At 47.7% G+C, this 24,010-nt stretch overlaps 1 pseudogene; it reads left to right on the forward strand.

Annotated features, from left to right (window-relative positions):
• Nucleotides 1-23,997, forward strand: part of LOC138480537 (RNA-binding motif protein, X chromosome-like) — a 93,752-nt pseudogene extending 69,755 nt beyond the window's left edge.
• Nucleotides 23,998-24,010: the final 13 nt, after the last annotated feature.

Raw genomic sequence — 24,010 nt, forward strand, 5'->3', positions numbered from 1 at the left:
TCATCCCAAGGTTAACCCCCGAAACACGAGACGCAAGGTCGGGTGTGGGGGAGGAAGGATCACTGGAGATTTTGAAGATGATTTGTGTGTCATCAACATAATTGTGGCAGGATAGTCCATGGGATCGTAATAGTGCTAGCGTGGGGCTGTGATACAGATTAAAGAGAAGGGGGAGAGAGTGATGCTCTTTGAGGGGAAAATGTCAGAGTTGATAGAGAGCAAGATTTCCAGCACACATGTGAGAAGATTTCTTTTAGCTGGTGGGGTGGGAAAGTTCCTCCAGGATGGATGAGCCTGATGGTCGTCTGCTAGGCAAGAGCTTCAAGAAGTTCAAGGAGGAGAGCTAAGTGAAGGAGGTGAAAAGAGGAAGTGTTAGGAGGAGGATGGTCAAGGGATTGGAAGGTGAATGAACAGGTGGAGAGACATATGTATTTGATAAGATATGCCTTGTTCCTTTCTATAGCTTTATTGTAGAAGTGTACAGCTACAGGTGTTAGGGAGAATTCTCTTCTAAGGCTAATTTCCCTTACCTATAGTCCCACAGCAGCTTTGCTGGATTTCAAGAGTTTATTTTTTTACTCCTAAGAGTGAGACTCTTTTTCCCACTCTTAGGCATGTGTGATGTGTTTGAGGCTCTGTTTGTGCTTATGGGCCATGGAGTTTTTCTCACTCCATGGGTATCATATTTTTACATGTGTTACACAGCACCCGCAGTGCAGTAACACAGGGGTGTCAGTGACCCCCAAACAAAGACTCCATACCCTGGGACTGACAACTGTCTACCAGGGCATGTAAAGTCCCCATTGACTTTACTAGTCAATAATTATGAACAAAACCAGTACACACCATCTTACTATGTAGGTACTGGGAAGGGTTAATAGTTTTTCCCTCGTGTTCATTTTCGAGAGGGTACTGTCCAGTCCCTCTCTCCAAAGTTTCTGGCTGGTGGCAGTGGTTACTACCATAAATATTCGACCGCAAATATTTTCCTATGGGATTTTCCCATTGTTCGGGGCTACCACTTTTACTGACAGCCTTGAACATACTGCCAGATTATTCTATTATTAACTTTACTCCGGTAGGGTTTTATTGCCAGATCTTTCTCGTGTCTTTCTCTGAAATCCTAACCCAGGTCGGGGTAGACAGGATGTGTGGGAGGGGGAATAGGCACCCTGGACCGGGTTGCCTAAGCAACCCAAGTCTCACTCTGCCTTGATAGAACGCCGTGACCCGAGCGCGGGTGAAAATCCAGGAAGTCCGAAGGTACGTTTTGAGGAAAGGAAGGAAGGAAGGAAGGAAGGGGGATTCAAGGAACCAGGAAACCAGATTCAGAAAGAAAGCCCCGAGCGAACTCCGGCAACACATGTCCAACTACAGCAAGCGGTAGCGTTGAGACGCGCAGAGCCGCGGGGGCGTGTCTGTTCAGTAGAACGCAGATGGTGGAGCGCAAGGACTGGCAAGCAGCGTTCTGTATCAGGCGGCCATGTTGGAAGGATTACTGCATTCAATCCCCAATGGGTCAGGGACCATGAAGTCCAGAAAGGACGTAGGTGACGGTTCATGACAATATGCCTCCTCTGAAGCCCAGGTCCTCCGGGTTTGCCTGGATGGATAAGATGGTATCTTCGAATCAGCCTGGGGGCATTCATGTTTGACACGGGTTCCCAAGTGTGCTCACTGGGAGGATAACCTTTCCACTCGACCAAATATTGTAATTGACCACGTCGGTACATAGAGTCACAGATTCTGGAGACCTCATATTCGAGTTGGTCATTGACAATCACTGGGGTAGATCATGGAGCAGTTCGAGAGGGCTGAACATATGGTTTTAACAGAGCGGTGTGGAAGACTGGATGGATCCTTTTCCATGATTCTGGTAGTCGGAGTCGAAAGGCCACTGGATTGACGATTTCTTTTATAGAAAAGGGCCCGTAATACCTGGGAGCCAATTTATTTGGTCGTAGGTGACGGGGAAGGAGTTTCGAGGATAACCAGACTTTATGGCCTACTGAATAGGAAGGCCCAGGTCTTCTTTTGGAGTCAGCATAATGTTTAACATCTCTTCGGGCCTTTTCTAGGTGTTCCTTTGCGTCTTTGTGCACTTTAATTAGTGTTTCAATCCAGGAATCAACCGCAGGAACCGGGGTGCGGTGTGGAATAATGGACAGTAGGATTGAAGGATGAAATCCTTGACTACAGAAGAAAGGACTGGTTTTGATAGCTGAATGATCCGAATTGTTGTATGTGAATTCGGCCACAGGTATTAAGAGTGACCAATCATCCTGGACCTTGGTGGAAAAGCAACGAAGATACTGTTCCAGGGTTTGGTTTACTCGTTCAGTGGCTCCATTGGTCTGTGGGTGATAACCCAAAGACAAGGCATGTTGGATTCCCAGTATACGACATAACTGTTTCCAGAACTGGGACATGTACTGGGGCCCTCGGTCAGAAATTATCTTGGAAGGTAGCCCATGAAGCCAGAATGTGTTCCAGGAAAATTCCAGCAAGTTCAGATGAGGATGGCAGTTTGTATCATGGCATAGGCTTGTGATCTTTTGTCTCAGTCCAGGAGTGGGAATGACCAAGCGATTGTCCTTGATCAGGTATCCGTCCTTTGTTTTGACATTCCATCGATTGTTTCTCTTAAACTCCTTCCAAGGTTCAGAGGACTGGGTTTGAATTTGAATATCCTCCAGGAGGGTAATTGCGTGGGCAACAAATATTGTGTGGGGAAACATCTTAGGAAAGGTCCGATCTTAAAAGGGTTCATAATCAGGACGTCGGGATAAGGCATGGGCTATAATGTTGTGTTCCAGGGACATGATAGATTTGAAATTGGTATTGGGCAAAAAAGAAGGCCCAACGGGCTTGACGATTGTTTCTACATTCTAGGGATTGCAGGACTTGAAGATTCCGATGGTCCGTGCGGACTTGTACTGGGTGTTTGGCTCCCAAAAGAAGATGGCGCCAATCAGTGAAGGCTTGACGGATGGCTAGCAATTCCTTTTCCAGGACAGAATAATGAGTTTCACTGGGGGTCAAGGTGCGAGAGAGATAGGCGATGGGGTGTTCTAACTTGCCGCCAAGTTCCTGTTTCAGGACTGCCCCAATGGCGTAGTTGGAGGCATCAGTTTCGACAAGAAAAGGTCGATCAATGTCGGGTTGAGCTAGGATGGGAGCTTGTGTGAACTCCGACTTCAATCGCAGGAATGCTGAATCTTGAGCTGAGGTCCACCGAAAGGGGGTATCTTTCTTTAACAATGTAACAATAGGATGCACAATCTCAGAAAATGCTGGTATAAATTTCCAGTAGAAGTTAGCAAGCCCTAGGAAGGATTGAATTTGTTTTACAGTGGTTGGAACAGGCCAGGATAGAATGGAATCAACCTTTGAGGGGTCCATTCCAATTCCTTTTGGGCTAAGAACGAATCCGAGATAGTGAACAGTTGATACATGGAAAAGACACTTCTCAGGTTTAGCCAGGAGCTTATGTTCACGTAGACGTAAGACTGTCTTTACGTGCTCTTCATGTTTCAGGTGGTCCTTGGAGTATATCAGTATGTCGTCCAGATATACAATGACGAAGAGGAACAGCATATCAGAAAACACCGGATCCATAAAACGTTGGAAGATTGCTGGGGCATTAGCAGGTCCAAAGGGCATAACCAAGTATTCAAAGTGGCCAAAGGGTGTTCTAAAGGATGTTTTCCATTTGTCACCTTGCTTTATACGAATAAGATGGTAGGCACCCCTGAGATCTAATTTTGTTTAGACGACTGCACCTCTGACTGCATCCTGGATGTCCGAGATGAGAGGCAATGGGTTACGATCCTTGAGAGTACACTGGTTAAGGCCACGGTAATCTAGGCATGGTCTAAGCTCCTTGGAATCCTTTTTGGTGACGAAAAATAGAGAAGCGCCGGCCAGGTACTTGGATGGTCGTATAGTTCCATTTTCCAAGTTGGTATCCAGGTATTCCGGCGGGCCCTTTTTTCGGGTTCTGACAAAATAAACATTCTCCAGCATTGGATCTTTCATGGATTCACATGCCTAGAATATTCCCCGTCGTCAGACCGGGACCCCTCGGTACACATATATAGCCTTTTTCAAAGGAAAAACTTTCGACACTTTTGTGTCCTATCTACGTCCTTCTAGGACCCGCCTACGCATGCTCCGCAGGCCGTGCTAGTATAAGAGGCCCGCCCCCGCGGCTCCCCTTCAGATTTCAACCGTCTCCAAAGTAGTGGGATCTCCTCGTGTTGTCCTACTGTTTTGTACTAGGTTGCGTCATTGGATTTCGAGTAATAATGTCCTCTGTGTCAGGTAACGCGCTGTTCCGTCCATGCGCGACATGCGGCTTAAAAAAGGTTTACGAGGGGGACGGACATATGGACTGCATATATTGCCTCCACCCTCACCATTCGGCGGATACCTGCGACATATGCAAGGGGTTTTCTCAAAAAACCCTCAAAGACCGGAACCGACGCCTGGTGGCATGGCTGAATGATGGAGCGGGGGCATACCCCCCCTCGGAGGTGGGCTCCACACAGTCGGCGAAAACATCGTGCCGAGCGGCCTCGTCGGAACCGCCGGCGAAGAAATCTAGACTGTCGGAAAAAGAGTCGTCTGGAAGTCACTCCACTAGAGACTCCTCGGCAAAGAAATCATCCTCATCAAAAAGCATGAGAAGGAAAGGAAATCCTCCTCTGGCGATCATCACAGATCGACCACGAGTCTAGAGTCGAGTAAAAGCGGGCACAGTGTGGAGAAGGCGGGACCGCCAAAACCACCTGCGAAGTCTTCGTCGACGGCGGTCCAGTCATCGACCGCCTCCCTACCACTTGCACAGGGGGCATCCACGTCCCGTCGACGAGGGCCTCGTCGACGGGGATCCTACAGGAGGCTTGAAGTCTTTGACCTGACCCCCCCGGAGCCTTTGCTACAAGAACAAGCTATGTTGCTGTCCTCGGAGGACGAGAACGAGAGAGTTGCTGGCCCAGCAGACCTAGGGCTACGAGCGGCTGACAAGTCGTCGACGAGGGCCTCCGTTACACCGGTATCTGCCCCTCTCCTCAATCCTCAATCGGTTTTGTCGTTGGATATTCTGTCCACGCTTCAGTCCTTGTTGCAGTCGTTGGACCAGCGACTACCCCAGGCAAGCCTGCCACAGTCACTCGTCGACGAGCCGGGCCCGTCAACCGACGCACCCACGCACGCCAATCTCAACACTGGCACAGGAGGAAGGTGAGCTGCCAGATTCGGAGTCCGACAGGGGGGCCATGTCGGATATCTCATTATCCCCCTCCAGGGATCCTACCTGGGAGTCAGAGGCGGAGTTGGAAAACCCCAGAAGCCCAGCACACCCGTCCCCTCCGGACGACATCGCGTCATTCCATTCTATGATGGAGAAGGCATGCAAAGAATTTGGTCTGTCCCAAGAAGAACAGAAAAAGGATTGTTTTTTGTTCGACCACATGGGCAAGAGAAGGAGGTCGGTGTTCTCGATACCAATACTGGACCATGTATGGAAAGAGGGGTTGCAGACAATGAGACGCCCATTCTCAGAACCAGCAGTGAAAGGACGCCTAGAAAAAAAGTTTAAGGCTCCAGAGTCTACCCCCAAGTGTTTATCCGCCCAACCAACACCGGACTCGGTGGTGTCGGCGGCAGCAGCGAGGAAGGCAAAGGCACAGCACAAGTGCACGACGACTCCTGAGAACGAGGCGAGACGCCAAGATGCCTTTGGCAAGAAAGTGCTCTCCGTGGGAGCGACCACAGTAAAGGCCGCAAACTCTCTGGCAATTGTGGCCAGATACGATAGGGAGATGTGGCACAGATTAGCTCCGCTGCTTGATCATCTTCCAGAAGAACAGAGGAAGGCGGCGATGCTACTGGTCCGAGAGGGTGAGGAAGCCTCAAATCACGCAATAAACATCGCGGTGGATCTCGCTGAGTCAGGCTTCAAGCAAGTCAACAATGGGGTGGTATTGCGTCGACAGTCATGGCTTAAGTGTACCTACTTCAGGCCAGAGGTGCAATACAAGGTCTTAGATATGCCCTTTGAGGGGGACCACCTTTTCGGCGAGAAGGTGGACGAGGCACTAAAAGGGATGAAAGAAGATTCGGAAACGGCACGTTCATTGGGTGCCCTCCAGAGTGGCAGAAGTCACAAGTCTTTTCGTCCCTTTAGAGGGGCTTCAGGTAATTCAAGATTCTCTTCTGGAGACAGATCCTTTGCCAGATCGGCTTACCCCTCCCAGGGATACCGACGTGCCTCACAATCGGCTAACCGTCGACGAAACTTCCAGTCTTCCAGAAAACGACCATCATACCCATTGTCGTCGAGAGACGAGCAAAATAAAGATCAGCAGTGACATACCACGCACCGTTCTGGGGGGAAGAGTCTCAGCATATGTTGTCGAATGGGAAAGGATAACGACGGACCAATGGGTATTAGACACCATAAGAAACGGACACTCTCTGCAATTCAAACACAACCCTCCGCAAATTCCACCTGCGTTCACCGCTCAGTCCCATATGAAGGTACTGCAACAAGAGGTTACACATGTTAGCGAAGGGCGTGATAGAATTAGTTCCAACATCACAGAGAGGTCAAGGAGTCTACACAAGATACTTCGTCGTAAAAAAGCCGAACGGCAAATGGCGTCCCATTCTAGACTTACGCGATCTCAACAAGTCCTTAAAGAGCCTAAAATTCAAGATGCTCACTCTGCAGGAAGTGATCCGCGCAATTCAAAAGGGAGATTTCCTGGCGTCCCTGGATTTACAGGATGCGTATTTCCATATTCCAATGTGTCGGAAACACAGGAAATTCCTACGTTTCGTAATAGGGCGAACTCACTACCAATTCACGGTTCTTCCTTTCGGGCTCAAGACCTCCCCCAGAACGTTCACAAAATGCCTGGCTCCAGTGGCTGCCTGGCAAAGGAAGCAAAGCCACCATGTATACCCATACCTCGACGACTGGCTGGTAAGGGGATCCTCCCCAGCGTCGACCAACACAAGTCTGCAAGCCACCAGGCAGCTTCTACAACGACTAGGATTCACCATAAACTTCGAGAAATCCTCTCTGCGGCCATCGAGAACGCTGGTATTCTTGGGGGCACAGTTCGAGACTCAGTTAGGGCTGGTGAAACCTTCCCTCGACAGGACCTCAAGACTCATTCAACAAGCGGCCCGGCTACGGCGAAACACCAGGATCTCAGTGAGAAAGTATGTTTCGGTCCTGGGGGCCATGGCATCCTGCATCCATCTGGTGAGAAACTGTCGACTATTCATGAGGCCAGTCCAAGAATTCCTCGCGGACCGATGGACACAGGCTCAGGGATCGTGGTCGGACAGGATAACCGTTGACGACGACAAGCTACGTCGGACCCTCCAGTGGTGGCAGAGTTCCCACAATCTGAGCAACAGTGTGCCCCTACAGGAGCCAGAGTTTCAGAGCACCATAGTTACGGATGCGTCCCTAACCGGATGGGGAGCGCACATGGGTGCTCTCCAAACGCAAGGTCGCTGGTCTCCAACAGAGTCACTCCTACACATAAACGTACTGGAACTCAGAGCGGTACGATGGGCTTTGAAGGCGTTCCTACCACACATCAAGAGTTCGCGAGTGCGAATACTGACCGACAATACAACAGCCATGTTTTATCTGAGGAAACAAGGAGGGACACGATCGAGGACTCTTTCCATAGAAGCCCAGAAAACATGGCATTGGGCATCGAAACACGAAATTTCCCTCGTGGCTCATCACCTTCCAGGAGTGAGGAACGGCCAAGCCGACTCCCTCAGCAGAAGCATGGCCCAGATACACGAGTGGGAAGTGGACACGGGTCACTTGAGGAAAGTGTTCGAGAAATGGGGTCACCCCCCTCTGGACGCCTTCGCGACCAAAGACAACAAGAAATGCGAGCAATTTGCAAGCAGATGGCCCCAAGAGGGATCGGTGGGGGAGGCGTTCTCCTTCCCATGGACGGACATGTTCCTCTATACTTTCCCCCCCCGTTTCCCCTCATACGGAAAACAATACAGTGGATACGTAGATACAATTGCCGGGTGATTCTAGTGACACCATACTGGCCGAGGCAACCGTGGTTCTCAGACCTCCATCTATCGCTGGAACATCCCATAGCGTTTCCGAAAGTCCCGTACCTTCTATCCCGGGACAGAGGCACGGTGTGGCATCACGACCCGGACAGTCTCAACCTTAAGTCCTGGCTCCTGACTTCTCGGAGTTCGGCGCCTTAGACATTTCAGAGGATTGCCAAAAAATTCTACAGGCGGCTAGAGCCCCTTCTACTAACAAATCTTACTCCTATAAGTGGCGGAGATTCTGTGAATGGTGTAGAGGACAACGGGGCCTACAACCATTGTTGGTGACGCCGGAACAAGTTCTACCTTAACTGCTCCGCTTGGCAGAAAAGGGATTGTCCCCCTCGTCGATAAAGGTACACCTGGCAGCCATCTCGAGGTTCACAAGGAAGAGGCAGTCGTCTCCTCTATTCAGTGACAGACTGGTAAAACACTTCATGCGGGGTTTATTTCAAGCCTTTCCCCCGGTGAAACTTTTTCCCCCGACGTGGAGCCTCAACTCAGTGTTGGCAGGCTTGATGAAACCGCCTTTCGAGCCTATGGCCACGTCCGACATAAAATTCATTTCGTGGAAGTTGGCATTCCTGATAGCTATCACATCAGCCAGACGTATCTCGGAACTACAAGCGCTGATCGTGGACCCGCCCTACCTAAGATTCTTTAAGGACAAGGTAGTCCTGGCAACTAACCCTATGTTCGTCCCGAAGGTTCCGACGGTATACCACAAACACTCATCCGTGGTTCTGCCTACTTTCTTCGCCACTCCATCGTCGACAGCAGAAAAAACTCTTCATACCCTGGACGTTAAGAGGCCCCTGAAATTCTACCTACATCGTACACAAGACATCAGGGCTACTTGGCAACTGTTCGTCGCATATGGTCCGTCGACGAGAGGAAAAGCAATCTCTAAACAGGGACTGGCTAGATGGGTCTCGTCGACGGTTGCTTTTTGTCACTCTAAGGCCGGAAGGCCACTGCAAGGACATCCTAGAGCTCATTCTACAAGGTCGATGTCCTCCTCAACAGCGTTATGGGCTGGGATTCCGCTGACGGACATATGCCAAGCGGCGGCATGGTCAGTGCCCCACACGTTTACCCGCCACTACTGCCTTGCCAGGCAGCATGCAGACGAGGTGCAGATGGGAAGAGCTGTCCTGCGCCATTTGTTTCAGTAAGGTAAGCTCTTCCCTGTGGAGATTCGGTTATCTACCCTCTTAAGGGCGATATACTTTATGTGGGCAATGTTATATGACTTAACTTATCCCTACGGGAGATATGCATTGTGTAGTAGGGTGAGGATATATATTGTTACATTACATTCTCACCGCCGTCTCAAGCGTTACTGCTATACAATCTATTCTAAGCATGTGAATCCATGAAAGATCCAATGCTGGAGAAGGGAATAGTTTCTTACCTGTAACTCCATTTCTCCAGCATTGGTATCTTTCATGGATTCACATGCGCCCGCCAACCTCCCCGTATGTAATGTATGTGATAAATTTAACCCTTCCTACTTTGGAGGGGCCGAAATCTGAAGGGGAGCCGCGGGGGCGGGCCTCTTATACTAGCACGGCCTGCGGAGCATGCGTATGCGGGTCCTAGAAGGACGTAGATAGGACACAAAAGTGTTGAAAGTTTTTCCTTTGAAAAAGGCTATATATGTGTACCGAGGGGTCCCGGTCTGACGACGGGGAATATTCTAAGCATGTGAATCCATGAAAGATACCAATGCTGGAGAAATGGAGTTACAGGTAAGAAACTATTCCCTTCTCCCGAAAGGGATTACTGCTGAAGGTTCAGTATCGATGGCACAATCCTCAGGTCTGTGTGGTGGAAGAGCTTGAACAATGGCTGTCGAGAATACATCTGTGTAAGCTTGATAGGCCCTGGGAATCCGGATGATGTTAGAAACAATGACTGGAATTTGCTGAGTTTCTTGAGTCTTCAGAGGACCTTGGTAAGGTATCTAGGGATAAGCAGTGGGACATACAATGTTTAGAACCAAGAAACAATGAGGCTGCTGCCCAATTGATGTAGGGGTTATGCTTCTGTAACCAGGGCATATCTAGAACCATTGGATAGTGGGCCGATCTTATAATGTCAAATTTAATCCTCTCTTGATGGTGGTTTATGGAAAGTAGGATCACTTTAGTTTGAAGGGTTATGGGTCCCGAAGACAGGGGTCTCCCATCAATAGCTTCTAAAGGTTGCATTGTCTCTCGAGTTTCATGTGGAATGTTGTGAGTAGTGACCCAATCATGATCTATGAATATGCCCATGGCTCCACAATCCACTAATGCCAGGATGGGGTAAGATTCTTTCTTGAAAGGCAATAGGAATGCCTGTAGAATCACAAGATTATTTTGTCCAGGAGAGTTCAAGGAAGGAATTGATGTGGAGCAGACATCTCTCTCCCGAAACTGTGCCCCATCTAGGATCGGGAGCTGGCGTTTCTCGAACGCCGTGGAGGAGCAATAGGGCACTCTCTCACGAGATGTTTATCGGAGGCGCAATACATGCATAGACCAGTGTGAATCCGGTGCATTCTTTCTTGTGGGGTAATGGGTCCACGGAAGGCCCCAGTTGCATGGGTTCTGGATCCGAGGTTGGAGAAGCTGTGGGCTCTGGTCTGGATGGGTGGTCTGTGGCAGCCTTTTGGAAGGTTGACTTAGACTTCTTTTTTTCCGCCTTTCTTTCCTGGATTCGAAAGTCTATTTGCAAGGAAAGGTCCATAAGAGCCTGGAAGGAGTTTGGGCGACCTACCCTGGCTAACTCGTCCTTTATTTCTTCATTCAGGCCTCTTCGGAAGAGGGTGAAGCTGGCTTCTTGAGACCAATCGGCTTCCTTCACAAGTTGTTTAAAGCGGGTCACATAGGTAAGCATATCCTGGGATCCTTTTTGAAATTCAAGTAAACATTCTTGAGCGGTGTAAACCTGCTCTGAGCGATCAAACATGGCTTTTAGGGCTTCCATGAACCCATCATAATTATCCAGGAGGGCGTCGCCCGAATTAACTAGGGGGGTTGCCCAGGTCAAGGCGTTACCAGTGAGGTGTGAGATCATGAACTCCACCTTTGCTCTAGGAGTGGAAAACTAGTAGGGCTTGAAAGTGAAGTGTACCAAACATGAATCAAGGAAGGCACGGAGGGTCTTTGAAGGACCATCAAATTTGTCCACTACTCCTCCCAATAACATGCTTTCCGTAGTTGCAGTGTCATGTGACATGGCTAGCTGCTTTAATGCAGGATTCTCAGCCTTAAGGTTCTGGACTTCTGTGGTTAGTTCCTGCATGCCTCGCATGAGGTCTTGAACCGCGGCTTCCATCTGTGTCTATCGTTTTTTTAGGCATCTCAATCTGTCACAAGTCTCTCCTCTTCTCACCTGTTTTTGTTGTTTGCTTGAGACCTTCTTTGGTGACTTCTTTCGCACGGTCCGGGATTTGTATAAACCTGTGTGCTGGTCTTCGGATTCCAGCGTGAGGATGACAATCCAACTCCAGGATACGTTCAGATGTCCAGGACGGAGACCAGGAAGGAACAATGTCCGAGCTCAGACACGGAACGCCGTGATCGAGCGCGGGCGAAAATCCAGGAAGTCCGAAGGTAAGTTTTGAGGAAAGGAAGGAAGGGGGATTCAAGGAACCGGGAAACAGGATTCAGAAGAAAGCCCCGAGCAACACACGTCCAACTACAGCAAGCGGTAGCATTGAGACGCGCAGAGCCGTGGGGCGTGTCTGTTTAGCGAACGCAGAGCGTGAAGCGCAAGGACTGGCAAACAGTGTTCCGTATCAGGCGGCCATGTTAGGATTACTGCATTCAATCCCCTATGGGTCAGGGACCAAGAAGTCCAGAAAGGACGTAGGCGACAGTTCATGACAATGGGCCTCATTACGACCCTGGCGTTAACCATGACGCCGGTATTTTACCAACTCCGCCATGGTGAATGGCGGAATTACTGCCCCATTCCAAGGTTGGCGGGGCGGTAATTCACCATTCACCATTGGCCCTTCCCCATTCCCATTTTTGCCCCCATAGGGCTCAATGGGAATGGGAAAGGCATTAATTACGGTACCGCAAATTGCGGTACCGTAATTACCTCCAAGGTCCCTTTGCGGGTTCCTTCCTTAAAGGCTGGTAAAACCAGCCGTTAAGGTCAGGACCCGCAAAGGGACCTCGTAATTAGGCAGTAGGGGTTTAACGGCACTGACACCTTTTACGGCACAGTTAACCCCCTTACCGCCTGGGTTGTAATGAGGCCCAATATGTGCAAAAGTAGTGTCCTCTTAGAAATTAAGTAATTGATACAATCTTTGTAATTTACCTTTGAGTAATGGGCCTAGGTAAGATTTTTAAATTATCATCCCACCCAAACTGCACTGCCAATCGTTCCAAGTTGAGAAAAAAGTTCCCTAAGTCCTCACCTTCTAGGTATGGTTGCAGAATACCTTGAGGCAACAGGGGTTTGGCATGAACAGCAATTAACTGTTCCAAATCTGACTGCAAGCAGGAACCTGTCCCCAGTCTGATGGGCCTGCTAGTTGGGCTAATGCATCTTTAACAGAGGCCGTATTTATATGGGGTATTAAGGTTCCCTCTGATTCTTCTCCTAACTCTGAGGGGAAAAAGATGGATTCAACTTCTTCCTTTTCATGATCAATTAAAAAAAATTCAAATTCTTTGGTATCTGAGCCAGATTAGAGTATAGCGGATTGAAGGTTTAGATCTGTTATTGGTAAGGCAGAGGTGGAATAGGAACTACCTGAGAGGAAGAACTTCCCTTTAAGGACGGATTACCGGGTACTAGGTCTAATAAAAGTATGGGGTGATATCTTCAGGACTATACAGTCGCATTGTTGTAAATGATAATGGGAAATAGTATCAAATAAACAGTTGGGACTGATATGATATGGCATTTGTAACGCGCCTATACACAAGTGTTTCAAGGCGCGACGAGGCAGGGAGGGGGCAACAAGGGGAGACAGACAACGATCCTACTAGGCCAGGTGTCATTCAGATCGCGCAAGTGCATGGGTAGGGGGGGACGGGAAAAGTGCGAGGGGCAAAGGGAGAGGGGAAATTGCAGTACAGGGTTAGTAACGAACAAGATAAATAAGGGCCAGCTGGTGGCAAGTGCAAGATAAGTGCAGACAAGTGCTGGGAAGGGGGGCTGTAGGGATACAGAGACAGTCCCGCAGTGCAGGGGTTGCCAGGAAGGCAGTGCAGGGGAGAGTGGCTGGGCCAAGGACCGAGATTGGTGAGTGGCCCAGTTGCGGATTCAGTACAGTTTCAGTGATTTAGCAGGGGAGAGAAAGCAGAAGCAAAGAGGAAGGTTTTGAGGTTTTGAGGTGCCAGGGAGGCAGGAAGGCTGTTCCAGGGGGAGGCCCCTGCTGCGGAGAGAGATCTCCCCCCAACTCGTTGCTTGGAGAAGCGGCTGACCCTGAGGGAGTTGAGGCGGATGAGCGAAGAGCTCGAGAAGGAAGATATTTAGGAAGAGAGAGTTGAAGGTATTTTGGCCCAAGGCCCCAGAAGGCCTTGTGGACAATGCAGAGGGTTTTGAACTTAATCCTCGCAGCCACAGGGAGCCAGTGTAGCGATTTCAGTCCTGGAGAGATACGGTCCCTGGGCTTGAGGCCAAGGACAAGTCTCGCAGTCCTGTTCTGCATGAGTTGCAGAGGGCGGAGAGTAGAGGCAGGAAAATTTAGATAGAGGCTGTTATAGTAGTCCAGCTTCGAGACAACCAGGGCTCTGGTGACAGTTAGCTTCTGGGGAAAGGAGAGGAAAGGAAGGATACCTTTGAGGAGGTGCAGCTGGTAGTGTGACTTCTTAGAAACGTCAGAAATGTGAGGAGAGAAGGAGAGTGTGGAGTCGAAGATGACCCCAAGGTTTTTTGCCTTGCAGGTAGGAGCAGGAAGATGACCAAGAGAGGCCGGCCAGAGAGCTGCAGGGAAGGAGGGAGTGGGTGTGCCGATGAGTAGAATCTCGGTCTTACTGGCATTAAGGCAGAGATCGTTGGCGGCACACCATTTCTGGATAGCAGAAAGACAGTCAGAGATGAGGGAAGGAGAAGAGGAGGCCGAGGGTAGCCTGAAAATGAGCTGGGTATCATCCGCATAGCACTGAAAGTTGGGGCAGAGAGCAGCGATGCGGTGGGCGAGAAGTGCCAGATACTGGTTGAACAGCCAGGGAGAGAGGTTAGAACCCTGGGGGACACCACAGGTAGAGAAAAAGATGTCAGACAGGAAAGACCCCTGTTGGACCTGGGGGGGTCCAACTGAAAAAATAGATCTTGGTCTCATGGGGATGTGAGCTTGTAAGAAAGGGGACTTCTTTATGGTATGTATTCGGTCTGAGGCTTCAACATAAATAGTTTCTCTCCGACTGGTGGTAAAACGATAATTAACATGGGGCCTTCAACTTTTATCAATTGAATCGTATCCCACTCTGACACCATATGTAAGGAAGGCATGTTATCAATAGTGGACAGACACAATGGATAAATGTTTCAAAAACCTTTATTGGGTAATTTGGATGGGTTGGTAGAATTCCTTACTGGCCCTAACTCTAGAATGGGAGTAACCTCGACCATTAAATAAATAACAAACAGTCCCAGTCAGCATAAAAGGCCTATACTAAGAAAACCTATCCTTGCCCTCCTTCTCAAAATGACAAATGTGTTAAGGGAATGCAAAAGGAAAATAGTGTCTCAAAAGAAATGTCAGAATTCCTTCAAATAACTCCCTTCCCCACGTTCAGAACCACAGAGCCTAGAGAGTTTTCCAAAAAGTATAGGTGGATGGCACAGTTCTTTCAGTTTTGCACACATTGACTTACTGGTACAGTCTAACAGTTCAGGCTTGGGCTTCGAGCGTCTGATAGTCCAATCACTTCCTTAGGCTTCGTCCGAATGATCATAAACATACAGTTCCACTTTTGACCTTTACTGTACAGGCTTCCCTTTTGGACTCGAGCCTGTCTTTCACCTTCACTATATCGCACAGTTCTGCACAGGCTTCCCTCTGCCAGGCTCGTGTGGGTCTTTCACCTTTCACTTTACCACACAACTCTGTACAGGCTTCCCTCTGCCGGGCTCAAGCCTCTTTCTCTTTGTGGGGGGTTCCCTTCCCCATGTTTTGTCTCCGGTGTCTTTTCACTGTTGAAGACTTTCGAAACTGCAAGGATTTTACATAGACCTCTGCATGACCACTTCGACCTCTCGCATTAATTCTACAATCCACAATCTTCCTCCTTTTACAACACCAATGCCTCTTGGTACTTGTAGTTCCTTATTCTCTTTGGCTTGCCTTCTTGGCCTTTTCCTGAAATTAAATGTAATACCAATACTTCTTGGTATTTGTAGTTTCTTGTTTTCTTTAGTTTGCCTTCTTGGCCTCTTTTAAAGTTCAAATATGTTGCCCTCTTGGCATATTCAGAGTTCACATACTTTGTTTTTCATTCATTCAACTTTCTTTCAGGATCGCACTTGGTTTCTTGCCTTAGATTCCCAATCAACACAGAACATTTCACAGAGACTTTCAAATGTGTGGTTTCACCTCGCAGACCACTCTGTTACTTTGTATCCATTCCTCTTACAATTCAACAATTGTCCTTTGGATTACACGTTTTATCGGCATACCTTCAACCTTTGAGTTACAGTGACTTTTTCTTTAAACACAAACCAGACTTTTGTTGACTTCGATAACTCACTGGTTGTGTTGGTCAGCCTTCTTTCATGAATGCTCTTCATGCAACAGTCAAGGCCGTTTCTAGTGCCTCCTCTGCTCCTCCCCAACTCCGCTGCTCACCCGGGAGGGTCGCGGGCTGCTTTCAAGTACCTTGAAGGTTTCTTACTTCTGCTCACTCGGTTTCAGTCTTGGAACGCTTACGGCTTCCCAAAAGTGGGGGATTCTCGCCTGCATCTCTTGATCTTTGTAACTGCAGACCAGCCCATTGGCCGCCTGACTTCCATCGCCTGGTTCGCATTAGCTCTGAAAGAGCTGTTCCTTCTTGTACCCAGCCTCACTCAGTGTGCCTGTACGCGCCACCTTTTATTCGTTTGAATAGGAGTGTTAACAAGTAGCAGGTATATATAGTTAGGATTACGTGCCTGACTCTGCCTGGCCTTATTACACTGGTCAGAGCCATTGTAAGTCAGTGGAGGTAATCTGCCTGACCTTATTCCTCATCTTCCTCGACTCAGTAGTTTGCCAATGTAACAAAGGGTGGAATTATGGGAGATGTTGTTTCCCATACAACGAGCAGGGATAGCGGTTAGATGCGTTATGGAAATAGGGGGGGGTACCAGGTGTCTGGTCAAAGGGTCGAATGGTCAAAGGATCGACACCAAAGGATCAAATTTTTTTTTAAATTATTTTTTGGGGGTTTTCGTTTAGTGAATAAAAGTGGTTTTACCACAAAAACAGGGGTTTGGGGGGAACCCCCCCCAAAAAAAAACGTAACAAAAAAAAATTCAAACCTTTGGTTGTTGATCCTTTGACCAACAACCGGGGGTACCATGTCTTGCCATCAGGTGTTTCTCCCCACGGACCCCCTACCCAGGTGATCCTCCTTCTCTTGTCCACCCCCAGGGTCGGGATCCAAAAGCGATGACCTTTCCGCCACCGCAGTACAGGATCCCCATGGACTAGGTTGTGAAACACCCTCTGGGTTTTCACATACCCTTCCCCTATGCGATGTGGCTGAATCTATTCCATAGGGGAACCGTCAAAGGAAATCTACATTTCTCTGATTTTTACCTTTCCGGTGTTCTACTGTGGAATGGCATGGATGTAAGTCCAGAAACCATCGCATATCCTGTGGATTGGATTCCCTTTGCTGATTTACCCAGATAAGGGGAGAATGATCAGTTTTAATAGGGCTCTCTGCCAAATAACCCATATTAGGGGGGGGGGGCGCTGTTGTGCGCCGACGAAGATGGCTGTCTGACTCTCGAGCTCTGCAACCCATGAAATCCTGAAATCAATAGCCTGCGGAGCAGCACCAAGACCATTAAAACTAAATGCAGCATGGTGCGAAGTACTCATCTGGGCACCCTTTGAGCAAATTTGGTGGAGAACGGGCAGCCTGGCCCAGTGGCGAAGCCGTGGAAGTTGGCAGGCTGTGGGAGCCGTCTGTGACCTGCACACCAAAATTCTACTGTCCCCAGCCCACTGCAGTGGAGGGCGCTCCTGGCGGCGGTGAAGCCCTGTCACCTCTGACTGCAATTGACTACTCTGTACGAGGTTGCCCAAGGATTAATTGTTGGCGGGCGCGAGTGCACTGTGACTGGACCTTCCTGGCAGAGGGTGAAATATTCAATGTCCCGCGGAATTACAACACAGATAGTCTGGGGATCTCCACTGACTGCCACCGGGTGCGCAAGTTCTCATGGTGAACTATCGGCATTGGGACGTGCCCGCTCCTCGGTTTCCACCTTACACCCTGGACTGCACTCCAGTGCCGGCACTGAGGCCGAGGGGCTGCGGGCGGGCTAGAACTTAAGCCAAAATCATACCCGAGCTTGCCCGCTCCTCTGCGTCTACTTGGTATCCCTGTCATCGGCCGGTGCACGTGTGCGGAGGGTGATACCGGTGCAGTGAGACTCGAACGGACTGCTGCCTGGCGGCACCGACACCCACCAAAGAATTGCGAGTGAGCCCCCTTCAATTCAAGGTACGTCTTGCGGCGGGGTGGTGGGAGCGCTGGGCGAGGCATTATATCGGCTGCATGGATCACCGCAGCAGGGCTGGACCTGCAGGCTGGCTCCCCATCGGGGGAGGGAGGCTGGCACCGGGCTCCACACCACGGCTGTATGGACACCTGCCCACATGGTTAAGTGCCTGAGACCCCTGCAACATCCGACCATCCATTGAGTCTGGCTGGTCTCCCTGTAGGTCGGACTCACTTAATCCACAGCGATAACTACATACTGTGGCAGAGGTCACCAGTGGGCATGGCAAAATACTCTTGGGATTGACTGTCTTATGGACGAGTAGCAACCAGTTGGGGTCGGGAGACCAAGGTACTCACTAGATCTTGTCAAGAGCCCTGGTTATCTGGTGACAGCCCTAACGGGAGAGGAAACTGCATTGCTGTAAGCTCTTGGGGCCATTTCTGCGGTCACTCACACCCCCGCCAGCCAGGACCCACCCCTAAACCCGGGGCATTATCATCTGACCACAGACGTGGGGCACTATAAACCGGGCTGAGATCATCCAAAAGCTGCAACAAAGCCCATTCGTGGTGTAAAACGCATAACACAGAGGCACTGCATGACCACAGCACCCACTAACAACCCGTTAAGAAGCAAGTCTGCCATAGCGGCTATAGACCACAAACGAGGAGACACCATGGCTCTACTTCAAGGTTAATACTCCTCCCATACAACCAGGTTATGCCAAGAGGTGCAAGGGGAGGCAGGAACAAGAAGGGGCCCCATGGACACCTGGACTAGTGCAGCATTCGCAGAGAACTTCCAGGGCACCAATCACATACCGACGGGATCCACCCATCCACAACTAGAACCTAGAATGGATCCACCCATGATCGCACTTCAGAGCTTGTTCGTGGCTATTAACAACAAGCTAGATTTTCTTGGTAATAACATTGCCTCTATCAGATCAGATATCCAAAAGGTGAATACCAGGGTGTCAGCGGCCGAGGACAGGGTGAGCACTCTTGAGGATACAACCACCACCCATGGCAAATCGATAGAAGAAATCCAGAAGAACCTGAAGTCCATCTGAGATAAGTGTGAGGATCTTGAATCTAGATTGTGCCACAATAATTTCAGGGTGGCAGGGATGGCTGAAAAAAATCAGTCAATGTTCCGATGGAGCAATTTCTGGAAGAAGTCCTCCATTCGCTGTTCACAGAAGCCCAATTCACGAAACAATTCTTGGTGGAGAGGGCGCACAGATCCCTTGCCCCGCCCCCAAACCTGGGGCTCCACCACACACAACAATAGCCCGTTTCCTCAATTACTGCGACTGCAACTTGGTTCTTCGCCTAGCACGAGAGAAGGGGTCACTAAGCTATGACTCCAATCGTATACACATTTAGCCAGACTTCTCCAGTGGTGTCCAGACGATCATTCGATCAAGTGAAAAAGACACTGAGGGAAAGGAAAATAGAGTATGCAATGTTGTTTCCGGCAAAATTGCGTCTCCAACGTGCGGGCAGATCCCACATTTTTGAAACTCCCAAAGAATCAACGGCCTATATAGAACACATCCTGGTCGTCCCCAACAACGGCTAAGGCATACCATCTAGCCAGCATGCCACTCCACTCAAGCATATGCAAGATCCATGCATCGTAAGCCAATGAGGGGTTGAAACTCCTTGGAGCGTCGAGGCCTTAGGCTTTCTACAATGACCACACAAAGCCACCCATTACAACAGTTGGTTAAGTTAAATAAGGGGACTACACCGTCCATTTGGAGGGTTGGTGAGGGTGGGAAGGGTGGGGGGCAAGAGACGTGGGTTAAAATGGAAAAAGCTGACAACAAGTTGGACAATGTCACTTGCAAAGAAGGCAACAGTCACAACAACTTCATACCTACTAAATGTGTATGGCACCGAAAGACCCATCTAGCAAACTGAACCTCCTAACGTGGAACATTAGAGGCTTAGCAAACCCTATAAAGGCCATTCTTAATATGGAGAATGTAAACATCGTCTCTTTTTCGGACAGTTTAAACAGTTTTTTGATCTGCCTTCGATTATCGGACAGCCCACCATGGTAGCGGCAGTCACCACACCATCAAATATAAATGACCTTGACCTTCTCACACAAAAAAAGAAAAAATTGATCCGTACGGAATCGCACGGTCAGCTAATGGTTGAGTACCTTAAGGCGGGAGTAATCCCAGAGGGCCTACAGGTTAGGAACATCCCCAGGGTCTTCTTGGACAATCCAAAATTTATGGCGGATTTTAGTGGTGTTGGTAGCAAATGTTCCCGGGATTGGGTCATCCTGGTGATTTCGACAGCAGAACAAGAAGCCAAAAAGCAAAAAGAAGAACTTACAGCTTTGGACAAAAAAATCCAAGAGGAATCGACAATACCAGACATTAAGAACCTATTGAAAAAGATAGAGGAGGATATGGGTAAATTCAAAACATTCACACTAGACAGAAAGTTGTGGAAATTGAAAAAAGATATCCAAAATTATAAGGAGGAAATTACCTACCCATACGTTGTACCTGGCTTTTTTACCCAGAGCAATATGGCCCAAGGAAATGGGGGAGGTCAAAACAAACGTCCTTTCAGGAAGTTTGTGACTTTTTCGAATTCATCGAACAGCAGTGATTGAGGTTCATCAACTGGCCCACAGAACAATCAAGGTGGTGCCTCACCGAGGGGCCGTCCTTTTCAGAATCGGGGACAACGAGGGAGGCCGTGCCAGCAAGGGTATCGCGGAATTTCGAACAAGTCAGTGGCAACCACCGCCACAGATAGGGTGATGCCTATTTTTAATCTGAGCACCCATATTTTGACTGCCGCTGAAACAGGTCTTAAACAAAGGGTTTACTTTCGTACCAGCCAGCAAGGCTGAACTTTTTAAAACTGAAGTTGAAATGAGAAACTTTTTTCGCATAATCAGGCTGAAATATTTTTTTAGGGACTCTAAAGACCAACCAGCAAAGAAAAAGTCTCTCTGGTTTGAAACCTCCTTCACGGTTCATTCCTACAACATCAATGGTATCAGCAGAAATCATTAGTTTTGAGACTAAAGTTTTGCGCGATATGAGAACATTGATAACAACGAAGAACTATAAAGACAATCTTACGAAGGTAGAAAGACAAGCAATGAAAGACCTTGCAGATGACAAACCTTTTGTAATAAAACCTGCAGATAAAAGGCGGTGGTGTGGTTTTGTGGGGAATTGAATCCTATTATGTGGAAATCAACAAACAACTAAATAATCTAGTGTTTTACAAACCTCTTCCAGGAGATCTTACAGCAAGGATTCTCGAAGAGATCAAAAGTCTTATGACGTATGCGGAATTGCAGGGTTGGATTGACAGTGACGAAAAAGCTTTTTTGATCCAACATGACCCTGTCACTCCAGCCCTATATTGTTTACCGAAGATGCATAAAACTCCTATCTGTCCACCAGGGAGGCCAATTGTGGCCGCGATTGGTTCTATTTTAGAACCTCTCTCTATTTACACTGACTTTTTCCTACGGTCGTTTGTAATTAATATGCGGTCATATATTCAAGACACTACACATATGATTCACATCTTGGAAAATATTGAGATAACATCTAAGGATTACACTTGATGTGGAGGCCCTATGCACAAGTATTCCACAGATGAAGTGCATTAACATCATGCACACTGTGTTGGAAAAAAGACAAGATAAAACTGTTCCATCTGACTTTATCACTGAGTGCATAAAGTTGGCTCTGACTAACAACTACTTTATTGTAGATGGTACCTATTATTTACAACATGGCACCAGTATGGGTTAGACCTTCGCCCCCGATCTGGCGAACCTTTTTATGGACGACTTAGAATGTAGTTCAGTATATGTGGAACACAATCCATTCAAACATTTGATGAAAACATGGCACAGATACATTGGACGTCTTTATGCTATGGTCAGGAAGTATACAAGAGCTAGAACAGTTATTTCAATGGATCAACCAACAAGAACCATGTATTAATTTCACTGTCATCTAGTGTTGAGAAAATTGCATTCCTAGAACTAGAGATCTATAAAGGAGAGAACACAGTGGGAACCACTCTTTTCAGGAAACCCACCGATAAAAACTCTCTTTTGCTGTTCAACAGCTACCATCCGGCAAGTATGCGTGAAAACTTGCCTTTTGGCCAATTCCTACGCATCAGGAAAAAATGTACCCAAAGAGAAGATTTCGACAAAAATGGGCAGGAGTTGTCATCAAGATTGAAAGCCTGAGGCTATCCACCGCATATAATACGTAGGCCCTTTAAGAGAGCCAGGAATACGAACAGGCAGGAGTGTTTGAAGAAACAGGTGCTAACCAGGGAAGAAAAAATCACCTGTCAACTTTTTCACCGATCAGTAATGCACTGAGACGCAGTATATTGAAAAATTGGGGGATGATAAATACAGAAGACTTTGTACTAGGGAAACCTCATTTTGCGTTTAAACGCATGACGAATCTACAAGACAAATTGGTTCATACATACAAAGTCACGCACCCAATTTTAACTTCCACACAGTCAACTCTGTGGAATACACAACCTGTGATGGGCCATTACAAGTGCGGGAAATGTTCAGTGTGTAAACTTACATCAAACCAAAGAAATAGATCTGAAAGGTAGGAAGTGGACATTGAAGCATTTTTCTAATTGCAACACAAAGTGGGCTATTTGTTATAAATTGCCCGTGTGGCTTACTATACATCGGGAAGACCAAGAGACCCGTTCGGCAACGGATCTGTGAGCACAGATCCTGCGTTAAGAACAGAGTCCCCGACAAACCATTAGTGGCACACTTCATTTCTGCAAAACACACGCATAAAGATATCCATTGGACGATTATTCAGACAATCAGCCCCCACCCAAGAGGGGGAGACAGAGATTTAAAGTTAAGAAAAATCAAACAAAAATGGATTTTTGATCTAGATACGGTCAAGAACGGTTTGAATATCGCAATAGAATGGGGGTTGTTTATACACTGACACAGAGTTAATTACTAGTTGGTGCCTTAGTAGTTTTAGTGCCCGGGATATTGGCTATTTCAATTTTTTGGACCTGAATATTCATCCTTTGGTCTTGGTTGTATATAGATTACCATTACCTATTTTGCATGTAGTCATTTGCAACAAACATATCCGCTTTTACATTATATAATTAACATCTGAGGAATCTGATTCGTCTAGTACAATATAGCGAGCCCTTTTTAAAAAACTACAAAGCCCATGACCAGCAGGGTTCTTTGAACAGTCCTTCTTTTCATACACCTCGCGGTCACGAGACAAAAGAACGTCATTGCGCGATCACGAATTCACGCGTTTTTGCAGTCAGGTGATCTAGTGAGAGACCCGATCGTTGGCCTCGGTGTAGCAGCCTTGTAAAGGGAACAAATGAGGACTGTGTACTCTTATAATAAGGTAACATTAGCATTTGTGCGCTCCATATTTTTTGTAGTGAGGCCAAGAAGCGACTCTGATGGTATTTTTTCATGTTTAGAGGTTTGCAGAGTCTTGAAGATTACGAGCAGAAATCCCTATGGGAGACGTAGTATTGATAGAACGAGGAAGAAGTCTGGTTTTCTCATTTTGGCGGTAAGCTTTAAAAGAGGCATCAATATAGTTTTAAACAGGTTAATACTTTGCTCAGCTATTCAAAAACCGTTCTTATTTGTGATTAAACATCAGGGAGACCATGACATGTCAGCGATATGCGGCTATAGAGCACAAGTGACTGAAGGAAGCCATTAAGAAAATAAAGTGAAAGACTTGTACGCATCATCTTGACGCTTTTGAAAGTGAGTGAAAATGTGATATGAAGTGATTAAATAATGACAATCGTATGTGACATGTTAAATGTTCCTTTTTGAGATGTCAAATCTACGTGACATGTAAAGTAATTGCATGCTATACTGACACGTGCAGGAAAATGAAATTGAGAAAGGAAATACACAACTCAGACTAGGGGGTTGGTGGTGGCCCAGATTTAATGGGATCAGGGTTGTAGTTTAAAATTCTCTCACAGGCTAAAAAATAGGAGATTATGTATGTAGTAGCTCTGTCCTTTTACACATTATATGATACCACACATGATATCTGATATAGATGTCTGTTTTTTTTAATTCTCTTCTAGATCTGATAGTGGGAACGCAAGGGTGCCCCCGGTATACAACACATTTAAAATATGACTACGTGATAAAGAAAGTGTCCTGAAGA

The sequence above is a fragment of the Ambystoma mexicanum genome, chromosome 5p, assembly GCF_040938575.1.
Source record: "Ambystoma mexicanum isolate Mex_15411 chromosome 5p, UKY_AmexF1_1, whole genome shotgun sequence".
Lineage (NCBI taxonomy): Eukaryota > Metazoa > Chordata > Amphibia > Caudata > Ambystomatidae > Ambystoma > Ambystoma mexicanum.